The following is a 21,625-nucleotide window of genomic DNA, read 5'->3' as shown; positions in this document are numbered from 1 at the left end:
CTCAACCAAAAACAGGAATTTGTCCTGCAGTTCAAAGCATAACAATTAGCATAACACAGAAAAACATAAACAACTATTGCCTTTTCCATGTCCGGATTTAAAAATTGTTAAATTACGTCATGACATAACATTGGCATAATTGGATAATTGGAGAATGTAAATTCTACTGTGTCAGAAAACTGTTAAACCTTAACTTCCACGTACATTTTGACCCGAGTGTGTGAGCAGGTGTCATATTTGGAGCAAAATCCGTCAGCTCTTTAGTTTTGTCCTAATAACAGACAACTGGGTTACAGCTAAACTGTAAATGTATGTCTGTTTTTTCTGAATTTTCTCTGGATTTCCATGTCCTTTACTCAACGATACTCCTCCAAAACACCGTTCTCTTTACACGATCTCAGCCCATCCTTGCAGGCGTGGCCCGTTCCAGGGAGAAGAGGTTTAGAGGGTCTGGAGACCTCAGCCAAGACTGGGAGTCTTTCGGCTCAAGGCTTTTTTTTTTTATTGTCTGTAAATATTCTGCCTGAATCAAGGTAAGAAGTGTGCATCACTACTGCAAAACTTCAAACTTACTGCATCATTGAACACTTTGGTGTCACGGCAGTTTGGACCCTGGTTCGATTCCGACAGGGGAACTTTCTGTTTGGAGTTTGCGTGTTCTCCCCGTGTTTGCATGGGGTTTCCTCCAAAAGTCCAAAACCAAGATAATTGGGAAAATTGGCCAGATGTGCGAATGAGAGAATGAATTGTTGTCTGTCTGTTTATGGAGATCAGGCCAAGGTGTATTCCGCCTCTAAATGGTAAACAATGGATGGATGGACAGTTATTTAATGCGTTATAAAGTAAAATCCTCCCTTCGTTGTTTCACTACTTTGCACGGGGCCGAGTGTTTGATGACGTCTGGTATAGTTTGGATTTGGATGCTTGATTTGGATGATTTGGATTATCGTGGGATCCCACTTTTTCTCACGCAATTCTTTTATTTCCAACAGAGACGTGTCCTAATAGTTAATGGTCTTAAAAATACCTTCGAGGGGTTGGGCTTCAACTTGAAAACCTCTTGCAACATAACATAAAAATGTCCCTTTCCCTCTCTTTTCTTCGAGCTGCAGCTATCTTTCTGATAGATGTCTTCCTGCTCGTTTGACATGTGATGTGTCGGGGTCGCTATGGTAACAGAGACTGACAGCGGCGAGGATTGCCACGGCGAGGAACAGAAGTGCGAGCTGTTAGTGTGAATGTTGAATGAATAGCCTTGTCTTCACAACGTAGGTGAGAAAAGAAGTCACAGGCGGAGGAGCGGCTGATGAAGCGTATAGGAAGCAAACTTTTTCTTTTTCTATTTATTCTTTAGATTCATCAAAAAGCCCCGCTTCTTATACGGGGAGTGGTTTTGCTCTAGATGCAGCTGTGCGCGATTCCAAGACCGGGGTCCGTGGGTCAGGGTCTGATATTACTGAGTGGACAAAAGTGCCTCACCAATTCAACAGCTCTGGCAGGGAGTTGGGATGAGTCAGAGAGCGCGCCGGTATGAAGGAGTGGCAGGAAAAGGGAATCATTTGAGTCATTTTTGACAATGACCCGAGAGTTGGAGTTTAAAATCTTGTTTCATTGTTCTAATTGCCACGACTCTTTTGCAAATGATAAAGATCCCCCCGTCTTTTGTTCCCCCCCGGTCCGCGATCCAGTGGCGTGACTTCATTCGTCAGTGTTTTTCACTGCTATCCTGGCCAACCGGCGTTTCCATATCTGAGAATTTAATTTTTTGGTGACGTGACTAAGAGAATAAGCTCGTTTCCCATCAAGCGTGGAATTCTTCTTTTGACCTGTTCAAACGTGATGGAGGTGACCGCGAAGCAGCAGGGTGAAAAATGACATTTCGCTGTCACCTTTTAAAAAACACCTTCACCTTCTGTCCTCCTTAAAAGCAAACTGATATAAAAAGACAGATGGCCCTTCCTCCGACATTCTCCTATTTTTTTTCACGTTTTTTACCATCGATCGCTTTTTTTTTTTTTTCGTTGTTTTGCATTCTCACCGTGCACCCAGTCCTCGCACCGTATACGTCATAAACAGCTTATCGCAGCAACAATAAACCTCCCACGCTCCTCCACACACTCCCAGCCATTAGGAAATGTTGGCATTATTTGGATTCTCATGGCTGCCGGACAGAAGCTTTGTGACTGAACTTGGCCGCATTCATTCTTTAGATATCTAATATGAGCCAGTTCTGATGACGCATGATGCAAGATAATTATTTTAAGGAAGGCCTGGATAGTGGGGGTGCTCAATATGCCTTTTATATAAATATAAATATAAATATATGTATATGTATATGTATATGTATATGTATATGTATATGTATATGTATATGTATATGTATATGTATATGTGTGAATGAGAGTGAACTGTATGTCTATATGAACTGTAACAATGACTGCAGTTTCGGTAATGAGTGAATGAATGAATACATCATTTTCAATCATTATGTTATGATTCATTGAAAAAAACAGCTTGTTCTGATAAATGTTTTATTTATTTGAATGTAGTCAAATGAGACTGAAGTCAAATTTTTGGGACATTTTGGGGAATTTTTTTTAGGATTTTATTTCGCAGTTTATTCCTCGGTAGTTGTTTGCAACGTGCGACCACCAGCACGGATGAACGCGTCTTCATACATGAAGAAACAGTGTTTGGTATGATAGAAATACAAGCTATGGAGATGTCGATGCATCATCGGCTGCTCGAACGGTGTCAATGCACTGTGATGCAGATACTATAAAATCACTGAGATATAGCCGAGGGACGAGCCTTTCTCATCCAAAATATATTCCCTGGTTTGGTGTTTCGGTGGTGATGGTGCAGAACTTTGTTTAACTCGTCGCTCCAAAACCTCCCGTGAGCGACAGCGAAGGTCATGATTCACAGCGTTTCCACTCTCATCATAACATTCGGTGGCCACACACTGCTCTGAAACATTTGCCGTGTTCCTGCGCTCCTTTGCTCAGACTGCCTTCTCAGCCATCTGTAGACGTACAGATAATCCATAATACATGCAAATTCATTATAATTAAACCCAAAGGCCATAATTGCTGTTTTGCAGGTTACTATGTGGGTGTATTTTGTTGGGAGAAAATGTTAATGGTACATCTGCAGAATTTGAGAAAAACATCTCTCAGATTTCAAACACTGTATTTCTCCAACAAACGATAAATTAATGTATTTCTTCTCCTTAGAAAAAAAAGCATGCAGAAACACCTCGGACATTTTCCAGAGTGGTACCAACTTTATTAAACTTTATTTTGTTCCCCAACTTTACCACCTCATCTTTTCTTCTAAAAAAATATCATACAAAAATCCCAGCCAACCTGCAGATACTATAAGATAGAAATAAAGTAATACAAAAGTAATAAATTCCTGTCACTTAGTACATTAAACAGATTTAGTTTTTTTTTTGTGCTCCTGAGATTTAACTATAGGCGGATACAGCTTGCTTCTTAGTTTGATGCGTTCACTTTATTAGGAATAAAGATTCAAAGTCCATCTTGTGATGGATTATCCCCTCAGATGGGCTTTATAATACAAAATACACAAAAAACAATAATGTATCTTTAATATTCTTCTTTCATAATCATCACTGCATTCATTTGTTTTTATCCAACGCTGTTTGTTCTACATTTTATCCAGCCATTTTGTCAAAGTGGCGGCATGGCGACACATTTTTATTTTTGTGCTGCTTCCTCGCAGCAAGAAGGTCTCCTTTTCAATTTCCACAGGGAGGCTTTCGGTGTGGAATTTGTATGTTCTCTCTGCGTTTACATCGGTTTCCTCCAAGTTCGCCCAGTGACGGCTGGGAAATATTTCTTCAGCCTTCAGTGGTATTGATAATTTATGAATGAATGAATGAATTAATGAATACATTTTTCTTAAGGTGGTGGAGTTTAGGAGTGTTTTCACAGTATTACAATTGGGGAACTGAAATTTAGCAAATCGGCCAAGACATAAACGTCACGTCACGTCACGTCACGTCACGTCACGTCACGTCACGTCACGTCACGTCACGTCACGTCACGTCCTGAAGTCATGACATTTGTCTGAACTATACACTCCGGGTCTCTAACAGACTAAAACTGAAAAAATACGTTTTACTAAAATCAACCTTTTCAGGTTGCTTCCTTCCAGGAAGCTGGCAGGCGATACATCACTCGTGTCCTGTTTACAGTTTTAAGACACAATGACGTCTTTTTGAAAAAAATGTACCCCAGCTATCGGTAAAAAGATAGAGGTATGTTATTAGAAAAAAAAAAATCAATGTTTTCATCATGTGAAGGTTGTTTTTCTCGCTTGAGCAGGGACATTTATATTTTTACCTGCTGCAGGGCTGACAGGATATCTCTGCTGAATCCCTGCTGAATGCATGATAATACATTTCCCTCCCCCTATGGAGGCTACTAATACATTTTTTGCTTCTTATTTTATTATCCGGTGGCATTGCATATTCACAAAGTCGTTGCGCCACCTTTATTCATGAGAATATTGCAATATGCAATATGCGATTGATTGTATTTTGTTCACTTCATGAGCTCAGATAAGTGTTTGGAGAAACAATTCATTATTTCGATATTTCAATATTTAAAAATACCTTAATCCGTTTTCAGTCATCTGTATTCCTGCCAACAGGACAAATGTGCGTCAGTGGAATGATAGCAGATATATTCTGTACCGACGCCGTCCGGTTGTTGAACTCATTAGTTGAGGCGGATGAATGGGACGTGAGGAAATAGTGATTAAAAACTATGCTAGTAAAGATTGGCTACTGACTGATCATATTTATTCAAAGAAAAACATTTTGATGGAAGACTTAGGTGAATCCACAGGCCTTTATGTGTGTGTGTGTGTGTGTGTGTGTGTGTGTGTGTGTGTGTGTGTGTGTGTGTGTGTGTGTGTGGCGGGGGGGGGGTTGGGAACGTGCGACATCCACGTTTGTGTGTGTGTGTGTGTGTGTGTGGCTACAGGGAAGACAGTGCTGTGCTACTAATAAGGAGGCAGTCTGACAACCTCCTGACAGACAACAGCCCAGCTTTGTGCTGAGCTACTAGAATATTCCTGGCATCTTGCTTGGGGTTAAATCCTGGGGCACAGAGGCAACCCTGCAGCCAATCTGATTTTGCAGATTCACGATTTTCCTCTCCTTTCTGATCCGTTATACAACCGGACAAATAACGGCACTCGGAATCATTTACATGCCACGTTGTCTTTTTATTGAAATCGTCAAAGCGATCCAAGGCCCGATACAATACTCACCACTTAAATGACGGTTGCTTATATTGCTAGCCAGAAACCCAGCAGACAATGTAGCTGTAGATTTGAACCACACAGAAATCTACATTGTATGCCAGGTTCAGGACAAAGCAAAGACACATCTTCTTTTGCTTTCAAAGTCCAGGTTTCTTTTTTTTAAAAAAAAACTCAGACATGTGGGTATTTAATACAAAGAGCACCTTACAGAGCGTGTCACAGGGGAGAGTGACAGAGACACAGAGAATTAAATGTTAAGTATGGTGGAAGAGGAAGGGGTGAAAAAAAAAAAAAAAAACGAAAAAAAAAAAAAACACAAAAAGGCTTGACAAGGGCCCCTTGTGGAGTTGTGACACAGAGAACATCCTGTCTGCAGGGTCACAGGATGGAGCCCCCCTGACGTCGGAGCCAATCGGAGGGTCGGAATGCACCGGCGGCCAATGGGTGCGGAACGGCGTGCCCAACTTGGAAGTAGGCAGAGCTGTCGGAGACCCAGTAGCCAGATGTAGCTGCTGATTGCTAAACAGGATCTACACTGCCTACTGAGCAACCGACGGCAGCCGGGGGGGAGCAGAGGGGGCGGCGGGGTTGTCGCGGTGCGCGCCTAGGTGGGCGGCCATTTGTTGATGCGGATGCAAATCTCTGAGGAGACAGAAGCAACAGGTCAGCCGCTCATTGGGAAAAAAAAAAGAGAGAATAGGGGCACTTAAGGTGATGGCGAACCAAGAAGGGGAAGTCAAGCAGGAGAGACGGAGGAGCCAGAGGGAGGGGAAGGATATGGGAGATTATCTGCTGACGAACATCTCCGAGCGTGGCATTATCAGTTGCAGATTCCTGTCATTCTTTCCCATTAGCCCTGAGGCACAACAGGCAGCGGCCACCGCCATGCCGGCTCCAACACTGACACACAATGGGAGCACTGACCCAATCTTAATAAAACAGGAGGAGAGGAGAAGCGAGGAGAGCGTGGATGACCCCCTCCGACCCCCTCCAACCCCTCGTGGTTGCAAGTCCAGCCCCGCATACCTGAAGCCTCGTGACCTTATTGATCAAACATACTGTGACCAGCTGATGGTCATTTGACTCCAATTTTATTTTATTAAGGAAAATGTGCTGGCTTCTCCCTTATCCCCCTTTTCCTCCTCCCTCCAGTCATTCCAGCCATTAAGGATCTTTCTTTCCTTTCTCTGAGCGCAAAGTCGCGCTACGACCAACATCAGCATCAAATAGGAGAACTTGAGATACGCAGCCGGGAGGGTTAACTGGGTCTGCGTGAGAGGAAAAAAATTTCTCCGCACCCTGGTGGGGTTGCCGGTGTGCGTCCCGCCATTTAAATAAGTAAACTGGAAATAAAATAGTTCGGCTCGCTGGTTTAGAACAATGTCAATTTCGTGCACGTCCTGCTGCCATTTTGCTCAACATCCGAGCGACGCCTCTTGCTTCCCGAGTTTTTCCCCGTTTTACCGTGTTTTATTCTGGACCAGTTAGAGCGAGATGTGCGATATGCGAACATCGAGCGACATCGACCTAAAGGGGTCCGTCTCCTTTGTCTCGGATTGCCGAGGAACTTCGAAAATTTCACCTTCGAAAGGTTTTACGGTTCCTTCAGGCTTCATACTAGAAGGCGTGAGGGTTTGTCGCGCTGACGAGCCCAACAGATCATATTTATTCAAAGAAAAACCTTCTATGCTGGAAGGTTTCTAGAGAGGAAGAGCAGGAAGTAAGAAGTGAAGATCTCTGAGAAGTATATCTGATTATATATATCTGATTTTTAAAAAAAAGTTTTTCACCTTTCTTGGACGTGGCCTTCGACGGATGATTTTCTGACGGCATATCTGGAAAAAGCTGAATGTATTCCGCTGACCTGAAAAAATACAACATATATGAAAGGCACTCAGCTACCACTGGAAATCAGATGGTCAGAGATGTACAGGAAATATATGACACGGGCATAAAATGTGTGATACATGGTGTTAAGTTGCTTAAAACAAAAGTCCTCAGTTCAACTAAAACTGCGAGTGTGATATCAACGTGGTCAAAGTGAGGCCGTGTAAGTTTACAGGATGGTAGATAAGAGCGATAAAGTCATCTGGGTTTTATCTCTGTCTTTTTCCACGCTTTGGAAACGCCGCTGCTCAGAGACGACATATGTACATAAAAGCCGAGTGATTTTTTTTTTTTTTTCCGCCGCCGTGGAACTTCCATGTTTGTCTGAGCGACAAGTGAGCGGGATGAGGTCGAAGCCGAACAGGGGAGGGGAAGTGAAAAGCCTCACATGACGGACAGAAGCTCGACACCTCGCACGACACAGCCTTCGGGAAATTGCAGTTGCTTAAGAAGAAAAACCAGAGTGTCTTCGGGAAACTGGGGCGGGAGCGAACGTCTCGCGTTGTAAATGTTATCGGTGAAGGGCTAGAAATGGAGGGAGATGGAGGGGTGAGCGCTAAGAGGCCTGAGGACGGCGGAGGCAGTGTGAGGAGGGGTGAGGCCAGGCGTGCCATTCCATTCCTGCCTGCACTGGGCAAATCTATTCCTAGAGTGTGGTATATGGCAGTTGATGTGGGTTTCCTTTTAGCTGCCTGGAAGATGACTGGGCCTGACCACATCCACATTCACACACACATACCCTCAAAACACATTCATAAAGTGACAACTGTGCACACATATGCAGCAAATATACACCGACTCCTACACTCATAGACAGCACGTGAGTACACACACACACACACACACACACACATTCCGGGGGAAGCAAAGAGGAACTGAATCATTACTGCCTTGGCCTCAAAGTAGGGGGTGATCGCTGTACAACTATGCATGTGTGTATTTGTTTGGTTGCATTTTAGCGAGCAACATTGGTTCGCCGGTTGTGTGCGTGCAGCTTGTGTGTCGGCGTGTGTGCATGGGTGGGTGTGTAGGATGTGTGAGTTGGGCGTGGATGCATTCCCTTTCGCTCTTTGAGTGCATGTGTGTGTGTGTGTGTGTGCACAGTTTGTGCTTCACTTCATCTTTAAGACCCCGACTGCTCCGGCTTAAAGCTTGTTTGCGCCTCCAACAACATTTTAACAGTGAAAAAAAAAACAAAAAAACAATGAGGCGAACACAACTGCCGAGTAAAAACTAAAAGCAATGAGCCGTATTAAAACCCGACACCAGCGCCATGTGGGGGCTCGAAAGAATCGGGCCGGAGACAATATTCCGGCCAAGTTAATTTGACGAGCTTTGTTTGGTTGACAAGTCAGCGATAAGTTCGGTGACTCCGATTGAGAAAAGAGAGCGAGCCGCTTTCTCTGCGAGTCCAAAATGCGCCGCTCACTTGCCACCAATTAAATAGTCATTCCACAAGGCTGGCAGCCAATCAGATATCAGTTCTCAGGTCCTCTGATTCAATTAGACCCCAGCCCGAGAGTCTGATTGGTTGTGAGCGAAAGCGTCCAACCAAAGAGGGGAAGCCAATAGCTGGTATTCAGCGGAGACGCGGCTTATGGAAGCTCAGCCTTCATTGCCACCTCTGTTCCTGTTCCAAAGCCATTCCCTATCCCCGAATATTCGCTCGCTATCCAACGGACGGCCTTTGCCAGACAGACTTTTTTTTCCCCTCCCCTTTTTTCTTTTCTCCCTCTCCCAAACTTTTTTTTTTTTTCTTTTGCCCTCTCACTTTTGATTCTTATTATAAACCCGGGAGATGAAACTGTAAACCGATCCCAAATGGCTCCTTTCTGGTGGTGCCGGGTGGCTCACGCGGCCGGTCAACACGAAGACTGAATCCAGGCCTGGATTTTTAGAGCCAAAGTCTCTCCAGAGGGAGCCCCAACCTCGAACATATGCCTCGTACCCCGGTCTCGGGCCGGGAGAAGGGTGTCTGCGGGCCCTTCCAGGGGGCTGGACTGATGGGAAAGTGCTGGCAAGTCGAACAAGAAAAGCTAACTCCTTCCTTAAGCTGCTTTATGAAGGCCTGGCAAACGCGCAGAGAGAAAAGAAAGGAAGCAGAACAGGGAAAAATAGAAATATACGCAAAGAAGAAGAGGAACGGAGGAACCAAAGGTGTCCTGCTAGTAAACGCCGCTGCGCCGTAATCCAGAGAACTCTAACGTGGCCGACTCCACCCTGAATGCTAACACACTTATTGATAAATGTAGGTCCTGATAACTTGGTTAGAAGAAGGTCCATGAACCCAGATGTGCAAACGCCATGGTGTTTGTTGCCGGTTGTACTAAAATCCTGGTTTATTCATTTGATCATTGAATACACATGATAATTTACAGATTCAAATGGGGGGGGGAGGGGGGGATTCTCCCCCTGGTTCGGCAACCCCCGGTCTCTTCTGGATGTTTTTTTTTCACCGCTGCCATTTTTGAATCGTCTTTCAGGCTGAGTCACTGTGTTAACTGATTACCTTTGCAAAACAAAAGGAACACCTTAAAAACGCAGCTCTCTGAGGCTTGCCCATTGATCCCGGTTTTCCATGACGTGGATCCGTCTCTATAACCTTGTCGTCGTCTGAACGCACACTCACAAACACGCACGCGCGCGCACACACACACACACACACACACACACATAACTGCCACTTATTGGAATTCAGTCTGGGGCCCAGGTAGGGGAAGCTTTGCCCATATATGAGCAAAGGAAGAAACAGGCCAGGTGTGTATTTGTGTGTGTGTGTGTGTGTGTGTGTGCGTGTGTGTTTCGTACATCGTTGGAACGAGCGTTCCTGAGTACACAACACAAAACACACATCCACACACACACACGAATGGCCTTCTTCTGTTCTGCTTTCACACACACATGCCCTGTGACGTCTCAGTTATGCCGCTAAGCTCTCTTAACTCCGCAAATCTTACTGTGAATGACAGACTTGTGCGAATGACTTGTTGCTGTGTAAACAAAGACGAGTCATGCAAAAGGCATCGCGGGGAAGAGAAAAGGAACGAGTCAAGTGATAGTTTAATGCGTTCTTGTGCCTCTCGGTCCAGTTTTAGTTACACCGCTTCCTTACAGTCGAGGTAAGAATGGTATGTCACGACGTGTTACCTCCTGATACCAATCCGCGTGTGTGTGTTTCTCCTAAAACAAAGAATGCGGTTTTAAAGCTAAACCTCGCCGCTGGTGAATTACAGCCCAAACGGCTCGGTTTTTATGCCTCCGCATCATTGACTGGCCTGCATCATTCGCCTGTTATTACGTAGGCCTTCATGAGATGGAGGCTGCGTATGATGGCACCAGTCGAGGCGAGCTGACGGGGACATTTAATGGCGGCAAGGCGGTCGTTTCTCGACGCTTCCTGCTCCTTCCCGCTTTCTCGGAGGCGATGGCTTTTCTTGAGAAGTGACAACAAAGAGTTGAAACAAAAGCAACTGACTATTGTTTGAAAGGTCAGAGTTTTCCAGCAGACAGGTGCTGCAGCTGCGCGCCCTGTCCTCGTGACATTTCAGAGCACAGTGTGCAAGAGGAAGAGAAAGAAAAAAAAAAAGTTCTAAAGTACAGCCTTGAGTTTCACTGTGCACTTTATTTATAATGTCACAAGTCTATTTTTCAAGTTTGGGGACAGTTCTGCTCTTATTTTGATTTTTTCTGAAAATTCCAGAAATAATTTCTTTTTTCTCAACTATCAAAATTAGCCATCGACCGGAGAGGTCGCCTTTCTTACAGAAAATATATTAGCCTTGTATTTGAATATAAAAGCAAGGATTGAAAGAAAACGCGCTTAATGGCTCTCCTGCACATTTTAATTCAATTTTACTCCTCACGTGTATTTGCACGGAAACTTTTTTTGGAGGCAGCACCGATTCCCGCCAAGTAGGACTGGGCAGGTTTGTGTCGTGCAGACAACGATAAGGAGGAGGGAGGATCTCAAGATCATCTCTCCGCCCCGGGAATTGCAGAGAAGCATCCGGCCAGCAATTACCCCCATATCACACGTGCACTCCAGAAACATTACCCGAAAGATCCTCCCGTTCCAATAAAGTGATTTTCAGCCGGCACCTCCATGTATTGTAAAGTAATATCATTCGGACTGATCTTATATATTGGTTGTAAATTCATTTGCTGTGGTTCCAGAGGTGCGTGCACGTGCTGCTGTCCAGTGCGGTGGTCACACTGACGGGTGCTGACATTCCAACAGCGGTGTTTGCCGCATGATAAGTCCTCTCGTAATTTTATTGGAAACTATACGAGGTTCCCACGCTCTCGATATATTGAAAATTGAAAATGAATAAAGAGCACTGTCAATTCGAGTATGTGTGCGAAACCTGGGAAGCCCTATTTTATCCCTGCCGGTGCAAAACCTACAAACTTAAAGGTTTACTTTTTACCTTTTTTAAGTAACAACATGTAAGTTCAGGCAAAGGGAAAGATCAGACGCCCCCTCTTGTGTGTCGGGGTTGCAATATATATTACTGGATTTTGTAATACATCCTTCATTTGATCGCCTTGGCAAACATCACACCTCAACACTTTAGCTGATTTGATGTCAAGGGGTAAAATCAGTAAAATCATTAACAACAAGTAACACTAAGTCCAAATGTTTCCTTTGTTTTAGTGTAAAGGAGGTAAACAGGTAAATGCTAAAAATCTTTATATGGAATGAACTGCTCCTCTAGAAAAATACATGACGAATCAATATTAAAAATGAATATTAACAAAGAATTGATGAAATTATACCCTAAAAATATTGTTGAATTAAAAGAGAAATTCTTGGCACTGTGGGAAAATTTGCCACTAGAAAATGGATTGTTAGCATGTATAAGAGGACATGTTTACAAGGCTAATGGTGGTTATTCTGGTTATTAAATCGATCTTTTTTAATCTTGCCCATTTTTTTTTTTTTTTTGCTCACGTTTTTGTGTTTTTTATAGGAATTAGAATCGAAAAGATCATTTTAACAATGTCACCAGACGTTCTTTCATCAAAAAAAAAAAAAATCATTGTTTTCAGATTTTGAAGCAAAAAAGCACATTGAAAAGTTCCTTTTTCATTTTTTCCCTGACGTTTCAGGCAGGAAGGGCCACAAAATATTGTCCCGAGGGCCACAATTGGCCCGCGGGCCGCGAGTCTGAGACCCCTGCTATAGCTTCGGATCACTCAAAAAAAAGGCACAAACATTTTCTTACATTTGACATGACATGCAAAGAATTTTGGAAATGCAACACAATGCAGACACACACTGACAAGACAAGGCACACTGACTCTTTCAGACTTCTATTAATTGGAGGACAAGTGAGAAACAAGAAGCAGCCACAGAAGTGACTCACAGGAAACAGTCATGAACTCATTTTAGCAACATAGCATCACAAATTGTTATTCTGCGAGCACATAAGATACCCGTTGGCCGAACCGGACCTTCGGTTGAGAGCTGGGCTTAAAAATTTGCGTGAAAATGCATTTCTGCGATTAAAATCGGAAACAAGTTTTCACCTAAAAGTGGCATTACAACGAACAAAAGCGCTAGAATCTTTTCACTTTCACTTTTGGCAGCCCGTCGTCTGAATTTGTAGCGTGCGGTTATGAAACGCTCTCACATGCTGTCAATGTGAGGAAATGTAACGTTTGGGCAGCAAGTTTTCTGAAAGTTGCAATTAGCTGATTTTCAATTTCACTCGCACACACACACACGCACACACACCGCCCAAGACACGCACTGCCAAAAAATTGCGCATGTTTAATAAAAACACAGGAGAAAGTTGTGACTAATATAACATATTAATGCTGGAGACCTGCCGCCTTATTACTTGACATGTGAATAACTGTAATTATAGCTGGGAACAGTCAGAGAGAGAGATAATTTCAAGAACAGCAGTTGGGCAGAGAGCCACTGCTTAAGAAAAAAAAAACAAAAAAACATGGTTTTGAAACAAACACCCACACACACACACCCTAGCTTGTCACTAAACCCCCTTGCACAAACACATGCAACCCAGAAATGCTAGCGCAGATTCAAAGAACCCCCCTAAAACAAACTCTCAGTGCATAACTGACACACACATGCATCCAAAACACACACACACGCCTGTGCACAGCCATACGTTTCTAAACGCAGCAGTGCTTTAAACAAAAAAAAAAAAAAAAAGGTGGAAACGCCGAGAGACATAAAGGACCGGAGGTCTCCAAACATCAAATCCCAGCTCTGCATGCGTCCGGCGTCACGCTCGGCGCAGCCAATCACATCGGATGCCGTGCACGTCCATTCATAAAGCGGCCACACTGGGCTGTCTCTGGCTGTATGATATTGTATCGCCCTCCTCCCGCCCCCACCCATACGCTTCATTCATACCCTCTGCAGCTAAGCAGAATGAGCGCACCGTGCAAACTGTGTCAAATGAATGGGTGGTGGTCGACGCGACTGAAACAGCGGAGGGAGAGGTGGCTCCCGACAAAAGAAATTCTCTATTCGTCAACAAGATCAGTTTTTTTTTTTGATCACATGACGCAGCTCAGAAAAGGTCGAGATGGTGTTATTACTAGATTTTCCACACTGACAAAACGTACAGTAACGCGGGGCCTCGTTCGCCGAGCCACGGCCAGACAGACAACTCGACCCGACGGTGAATCAGCTCTTCTGAAACGCGAGCGCTCCGTAAGGTAACACTCCCCGCAAGACAAATGACCGACCCCCGCTTGTCGGCCGGCTTTGGAGAAAAAAACAAACAAACCGAAAAATTAAAAAAAACAAAGACCGTAAGTCGCGCGGTGTGGAGTTTTCACACCCCGTTCTTCTCAGATTTGGTCAATATCGGAGCCTCCTGTTCTTCCTCGGAGTTCTGACAGCCGCTCGGCCTATTAAAGATCTGGGAGCAGTTTCTCAACCTTAACTTGTAACATATGATATCCATCAACAGCAGTCTGCTCTCCCAACTTTTTTCCTTTTTCTTGAATTTTTTTTTTTTTTTCACTTACCCGTCTGGGTGAAAGTGTTTCCTCCTGGCGCGTATGGAACGAGGGAACCCCTTACCTCCCAAACCTCTTCCCAAACAAGTTTATCTTTTTTTTTTTTTTTTTAAGTTCCTCTCCATTCCTGGGTGTCCTTTTGCTCAGTCCCTGCTTCGAGTAGGATTCCGGGTTCCCCTGTAACTTTAAGTTTGCTCGGTCCATCAGCGGGAAAAAGAGAGAGAGAGAGAGCGACTGAGAAACCCTATTGGGTAAGAAGGTTTCACCCACGTCACTGTCCACGGCTGTTTCAGGGAGTCACAGGAGAAGTTGCCGGAGCTCTGCTACTAAAAGATTTCCTTCTTATATGTCTCCCCATCTCTTTCCCTGTCTTTTTTTTTTTTTTTTCTTCTCCCCCCTTGTTGCATTCTTCGGAGTGTAATCAGTAACAGGCTTAAAGTGACAGCAGCAGCAATACATAGGCACATGCACACACACACACACACACACACACACACACACACACACGCACACACACACACAGAGTGTGAGGCTTCCTCTGGGCAAAAGGTGCTTTCCCAGAGCCCTAGAGACACTACAGCCGTTAAACTCCCTATAAGCCCCGCCAAAGTTGCGCTATCACATGTTTCACAGCAGCTCTCCTCCTCTCTCTCTCTCTCTCTCTCTCTCTCTCTCTGTCCTTCCCCCCTTTCTCTCCCTCTCTCTTTTCTCTCACCCTTCACCGTTCCTCAGCCTCTAACTTACTCTCTTACACACAGTCAGGACAGGCTGCTTTCTCTTATAATGCAGCTGTAAAAAGGGCCGAGCCTATTGCTGCAGAGGGGAGTGTCCTGTTACACAGCTCGCGATTGAGGTTAGAGAAAGGACATTCATTCAGAAAAAAAAAAGAGGAGGGAAGGCAGAGGGGGAGAAGGAAGGGTTGCCTCGGAATCTCTCTCTCTCTCTCTCTCTCTCTCTTTATTTTGTGTGTGTGTGTGTGAGTGTGTGTGTGCGTGCATGTATTTGCAGGGAGTCTTCAAAAGCAGGAAACTCCCCTTCCAGAGAGCTGGATCGTCTGTAGAAAGAGACCTGAAGGAGAAGCAGTGCCCCCCAACACACACACACACACACACACACACACACACACACACACACATTGATAGACGCAGAAAACACACAGTGGTCACAGTGCAGGGGTCTTTATGACTTCCAGCCTCAGTGGCAGCACTTCAACCACATAAACAAATAACACATGAGCATCTCATCCGAGTGGCTCAACAGACCTCGGCGCTGCTGCGCTTTATCTCGGGTAAATTACGCGATGAAAGGATTATTCATGTTCGGACAAATGCACGGAATCGAGGGAAGAGACGGGCGTCCGCCGGGACCGAAGCGACTGCATTTATAGACCTATTCCAGTGAAACCGTGACGCTTACGGGTCAAACTTGACGACAAGCTGAGATAACGTGTAATACATTGGGGATTATTAACATACCGCGACCCCGCGACGTCGCGGCATTCCCTGCCTCCGATAATGACCCGAGGACGCCCTCGTTCCGATTTCGTCACCCACCCCCCCCCCCCACCCCCCCCCACACACACACACACCCAACTGAGTGTCCTTTTCTGGATGCCGGTTCTCACCTACATCCTGCTATTTTACTCCACTTCTTTTCGTCACCACCATCGCCGCCGACCACACCTATCAATAGTACCGGCCTGCTCCACCCTTCCCTCCTCCCTCCTGGGGATCGGGGCGCTGCTGGGTTGGGGTTTCTTTAACGGGAGTCTCAAACTTCAGGAATTGCATAGTTGGTATGTTACTCACTGAAGGCCATGTGACTCATCAAAGCTTTGCTGCACCCATGCTGTACTCCTGTTACACACACGCACATTATTCTGCAGAACCGCCTTTGTCATGCTCCATTCATAACTTTTAAATAACTTATGAGTCATGAAGCTTGTTAGGTTAAATATTATTTGACCCATATACATTGACACACGCCTTCCGCTCCACCCTGAGGACGCCCTCTTCCAGCCAAACCGCCATGAGTACACGGATATGGAATTTAAAAAAAAAAAAAAATCTTGCGAACTCTTTAAAAGTGTTATCGCAGTCTCGACATGAATGTCGTAAATTCACAATTAAGCCGACGCCCTCTTGTGATGCTTTGTAAAAGGGAGAAGCCGACCGAGAAATCGCATTTTGAGAAGCGACGGCTCTGAGATCTGCAAATTTTGTCTCAACCGTGAATGAACCTGACAGAGAGCTCCAGAAAGGCCGCTCCGCACGGCTTTTTTCTCGACCGTCCGCGGCCGAGGCGACCGCCTCCGGCTCCACGGGCGTTGTGAGCGAGGGCGGAGTGAGTGGGCGTGGGTGAATCACAGCCTGTCGCGTGTCAGCCCTGCTGAATGGGCTTTTCTGTGTGTTTTTCATTGTGTCGTACGGGTGATGTGGAGCTCCGGGAGCAGGCAGGCAAGACTCGAACGCCGGATGACTCAGGTTAGAAAGAGGCTCCAGACGGCGGCCTGAACCCACAGCATTTATATACAGTAAAGTATTGTCCCCCCCGTCTACTGACACCATTTCCACCTCTCTTGTATGGTTAAAAATAACACACATTAATCGTCTTGTGAAGCAAGAGATTTTTTTTTTTCCTTTGGTCAAGTACTTTCACATCAGCATCAGTTGCAATTTTTGTTTTTCCAGGCAGTTGGAGCTTACTTACCTTTTTTTTTTTTTAAAGAAAATGAATTTTGACATGAAAAAGATCTCCAGCTAAGTTTGTTTTAAATAATGTGTTTCAAATTAACTGTAGATTTTGCATTATCAGAATACTACTCTGATGCTTTGTGGGTACAAAATTGAGCACCGACTACTCCCATACAGATACAAGGGCGGGGGGCAATTTCATCACACGTACATCACGGGCTGGAGCATTTCCTTCAAGTTTCTACACACACACACACACACACACACACACACACACACACACACACACACAAAATGGATATTACAGCAGAGAGGAAGCTGGGGATTCCTGAGATTCCTGTGGATAAAAAAGGTGTGAACTCAGGCGGCCAAGTAGCCTCGGAATTTCACTGGGTCGACTCTCGAGTCAATTCGCCGGCTGACAGAGATGAGATAAACTAGAGCCGGGCAGATAAAGTCAGAAAAGTCAAACAGCATGAGGGCCAGCGGGGGAGGAGAGAGGAAGAGTCAGGGAGGGAAGGACAATGCAAAAATTTGAGGTTTAAAATTCTCATTTCAGCTGATACTTTCTGGCTGATGCATTCTTATTGCCTTCTCTAAATGTAGTTTTTCCATGTCAAAAGAACATGGTTGCAGGGGAAATGAAAAAATAAAATTCACATCCTGAGCAGTGATGATCGATATCTAAATGGTCTTACACAATAACAGCTATTTAGCTTAACTGGCCCGAATCTTTTTCTTTCAACCGATTTCCATTCCACGATACACTGCATCATTTCCAAAACTTCCTGTAATGGACAACAGCCATCAGGCGTACCGTTTTTTGAGAGCTCTGATTGGTCTGAAGACAATCACATCACGACTGGATTTGACTGGATTTATATATGCATGTATCTATCTCTATATATACAGTATATATACTGCTCAAACAAATAAAGGGAACAGTTAGCGCATGAGGTAGAGCAGTTGTCTATGGAACTGAACATTTGACTGAACATTTGATTTCCATTGATCAGTTTAGTGTGATTTTGTTGTCAACACATTCAACTATGGAAAGAACAAAGTATTTGACAAGATTATTTCATTCATTCAGATCTAGGATGAGCTATTTAAGTGTTCCTTTAATTGTTTTGAGCAGTGTATATATGCCAGGACATTTTTCTTCATATGTGATAGGAGAAGAATTATGATTATCATCTCTCCAGCAACAGGCAAAACACCAATCGGAAAAGCGGTAAAGGCTTATGGTTGACATTTTTAAGAAGGATGCGCGTTTGCCTGCAGCGTCTCTCTACCTGCGCGGGACGAGGGTGCGACGTTGGGTTTTCTGGTGAGCCTTGTTTGCATTGGGAAGAGAGATTTCAGCGTTAGCATTTCTTCGAATCAAGAAACCCATTTAATTAAGAGATTTTCTCCCTTTCTCGGATTTAAATTTGACTCGTATTATCTCGACTCTTGTAGCAGCATATCTGCAAATGGGATTATGTGCAGCATAGCAGCAGTTTAGTTAGTGCTGGCTTTGGTTAAAGTTAAAATTGGGAAACTTGCAGGTGAAAATAGGAAGCAAACTACCTAAACTACCTCATGTCATGGACTTAGTTATAAATGCAATCCCATTATAATGTTGTATAATGCTGAGTCATTCATGTACCTTCAATAGGCGTCATCTACGACACACATGCCTAATTATATCTCCAATCATTACATCTGATTGATAAACTTGCATGTGCGTGTGTGTGTGTGTGTGTGTAGACAACCGCTGATCTTTGCTGACTATATTAGGCCAGAGTGTTGGGAATGAGCGCACAGATACAACTGTGATGTCATGGTCACGCTGGGGAGGCATGACTGCACGACATAGCTCTGTCACTGTGCTCCACTTTGCCACCTGCCTGCGTGTGTGTGTGTGTGTGTGTGTGTGTGTGTTTATTACCCTGTGATAACCGTGAACTTCTGATGACATACAGGAATACCTGAGCAGCTTAGGTGACAGACAAAAATCTATAAGCGAGAAACATCCCAAGCAGCTTCGCTTGTGATGCTTGAATTTTCCATTAGTTAAACAAGTGTCTCTAATTACATCCTGCGCACACACACATCTATTGTGACGCGACACCATAGGAACATCGACGCTATTTAAAAATAATCCCATTTTTATGTCAACTGAAATCTTCATGTTTTCCCAAACATTTCCCTTAATTTTTTAAGTAATATAAATAAAAGATTTTATGTGGCGTGTGGTAATGAAAATGAAAATGATGAGAGTTTGCCTGAATATTACTTATATAACTTTATTATCATTATTTATATAATTTTTTATTATTTTTTATCATTTTTTTATTATTATTTTACTTTATTATATTATTTCATCATTAGCTGACTCAGATGTCACTAATGCCCTGTGCAATCGACACGACGCGATAATTCTCCAAAAAATGTAATCGCGGATACAAGTATACTGACAAGGAAATACATAATATTTACTTTCTGTTTTGACGGTCAAAACTATAGTTATTGTGAGCAGGATGAGATAAAAATGCTCCCTTGAGCTTAAAAAAGATTCCTATGACATCATTGTGTGATTAATGGCGCTAATGTATGGAGGCATTGATTGTACGTGTGGGTTGTTACAGATTGCATGACGACAACGTGACTCCTTGGAAGGAACCCGCCGGCGTTGCGCTCGACCCTGTCATCCCCCTCCTGTCCTCCGTTTCCTCTTCCTCTTCCCTCGGTAGGTGTCGGAGAAAAAAAAAAAAAAAAAAACAGCTACAGTTCGAGACGCTCGCTCTCTCTCCTGTACATAACCCGCACAACGTGGGCTGTGTGAAGGCAGCGACTGCGCCGCTGGCTGGCTGACCCGCTCAGCCAGGAATATAAGAGCTGCGAGCTCTGCCAAGGCGGTGAGGGGTCACGCTGCGCGGAGAATGTGTGCATGTGTGTGTGTAATAAGATGCGTTTGTTTGAGGATGACTGTGTCACACATGGGCTCCCTTACAGCCTGGTGGCAGTCTGAGCAGCAACACCCACGGCGCCCTTATCCTGACGCTACAGGGCGGAGAGCTCTTCTTGTGAAACATTCCACTCTCCCCCAGTCGCTCGGACCAGAGTTTCCTGCTTTCACTTCCCTGTCCGCCCCCCACCACCCCACCACCCCACCCCAACGCCCGCCGCCACCCCGCCCCGCTCCGCTCCTCGCCTGCCTTTCTTTCACCCGTCCCACCTCCGTCTCACTTCCACACGCCAGTGATATCCTTCACCATTTCCCACAACTTCATCCGCCACCGTTCCACGCCCTGGGCCGGTCCCCTTGGCTCCAGACCTCGCGTCCCAGACTGGTGGACTCCCTGCAGGTTTCCTGGAGAACCACCTTCCATTATCACGGCGAACGGCACAACCCTGGAACGTCAGCGGCCGCTGAGCTCACAGGTCATTGTAGCTCAGAGCCTGAATTCCTTCAAAGGAACTTTGTTTGAAATGAGATAATATGATTAAATACCTCAAGGTGTGAGACTTAATTTTAGGGCCTGATGCCGTCATGAAAAAATGTCGGTTTTCCCGGCGCTTCACTAAAATCTGCGGCGAAGAGATACGCTAATTCCATTAGCTTTGTCGACTCCTCCGACTGTCGTTACCCGACGTACCCGCTGATAAAAGCTATAGAGCTCATTATACGATATCCCGAATTTCTAGAACCTGCAAGCAATGAGGTGGGACAAAGAATCGGGAAAGGAATCCCGATGTGAGGTTGCAGCGGCAGCAGACACAACAGAGACATATTTAGGGGATTTAGAACCCCCACCTTGGCTTTTAAAACCCAAATGTGAGGTTCTGTTTTGAGACACGGACGAGCGCGGCGGCTATAACTCAGGCCATGAGATGCACGCGGTGTTGTTTGCTCCTCGTACTGGCACGGAAAAGAATGCATGAAACTTCCTCAGACTAAACAAAACCTAATAAAAAGCATGTGGAAAACAAATTCAGAGGGATCTTATCTGTGTTTTTTTTTTTTTTAAGTTCTAAATCTATCGGGATTCTTTTTTAGCACGCTGCGATTGCCGACTTTTCATCGAGGAGGACGCGGTACTAGAATTACGGCAAGAGCCGTGAAAATTTAGGAATAGTATGTTTCTGTCACAATGTTGTTTTCAGTGTCATCAGTCAACATGCTTACTCTCCGACAAACACCTACTTAAAAAAAACTTGTGCTGTGGCGTTACAGCTGGAAACAAAACGGGGGTTTAAACGTGACGCTGCAGAATAACAGACGGATTGTGAATTTTCACAATCGGCGGAGAGAAGGCGGTGTTTTACGATGCATCGGAAATTACGGATGAAGGAAAAAAAAGAAATATATGTGAACCTTTTTTTTTTTTTTTGATAGGAAAGAGACCCCGCGGACGTCATCGCAAATTGGCACAGGGCGTTGGGAAAATTAGAGTTAGATGAATCGCTCGATAAATCACACGAATGCTTGTCGACGGAGGCTCGGTCGCGGGTGACGGCCGCTGCTCGTCTGCGAGCGCGGAATGCGAGCGCGCCATTCACAGGAGATTAGATGGATGTACGGCGGGGGGGTCGGGGGTGGCGGTTCTGTTTTTCTCCGCTTCTTCTTCAGGAGGGGGGACGGAGTGAGAAAGAGCGTGGGGTCCGATTCTTTGCAGATGATATATAATATACTGCTCAAAAAAATAAAGGGAACACTTGAACAACACAATGTAACTCCAAGTCAATCACACTTCTGTGAA

The 21,625-nt window shown here is 44.7% G+C and overlaps 1 long non-coding RNA gene across 1 annotated transcript; it reads right to left on the bottom strand.

Annotated features, from left to right (window-relative positions):
- Nucleotides 1-5,818: 5,818 nt before the first annotated feature.
- On the bottom strand, nt 5,819-20,775 carry LOC147234481 (uncharacterized). The gene is made up of 3 exons (XR_015106015.1): nt 14,194-20,775; nt 7,089-7,162; nt 5,819-5,940 (listed from the first exon to the last, which is right to left on the bottom strand). It is a non-coding gene; the product is annotated as an uncharacterized LOC147234481 (long non-coding RNA).
- Between the last annotated feature and the right edge of the window lie 850 nt (nt 20,776-21,625).

Source organism: Fistularia commersonii, chromosome 4, assembly GCF_037954325.1.
Source record: "Fistularia commersonii isolate RoL2024-O1a breed Wild chromosome 4, RoL_Fcom_v1.0, whole genome shotgun sequence".
Lineage (NCBI taxonomy): Eukaryota > Metazoa > Chordata > Actinopteri > Syngnathiformes > Fistulariidae > Fistularia > Fistularia commersonii.
Note: the sequence above shows the minus strand (reverse complement) of the source record. Positions and strands in the feature narration are given on the sequence as shown.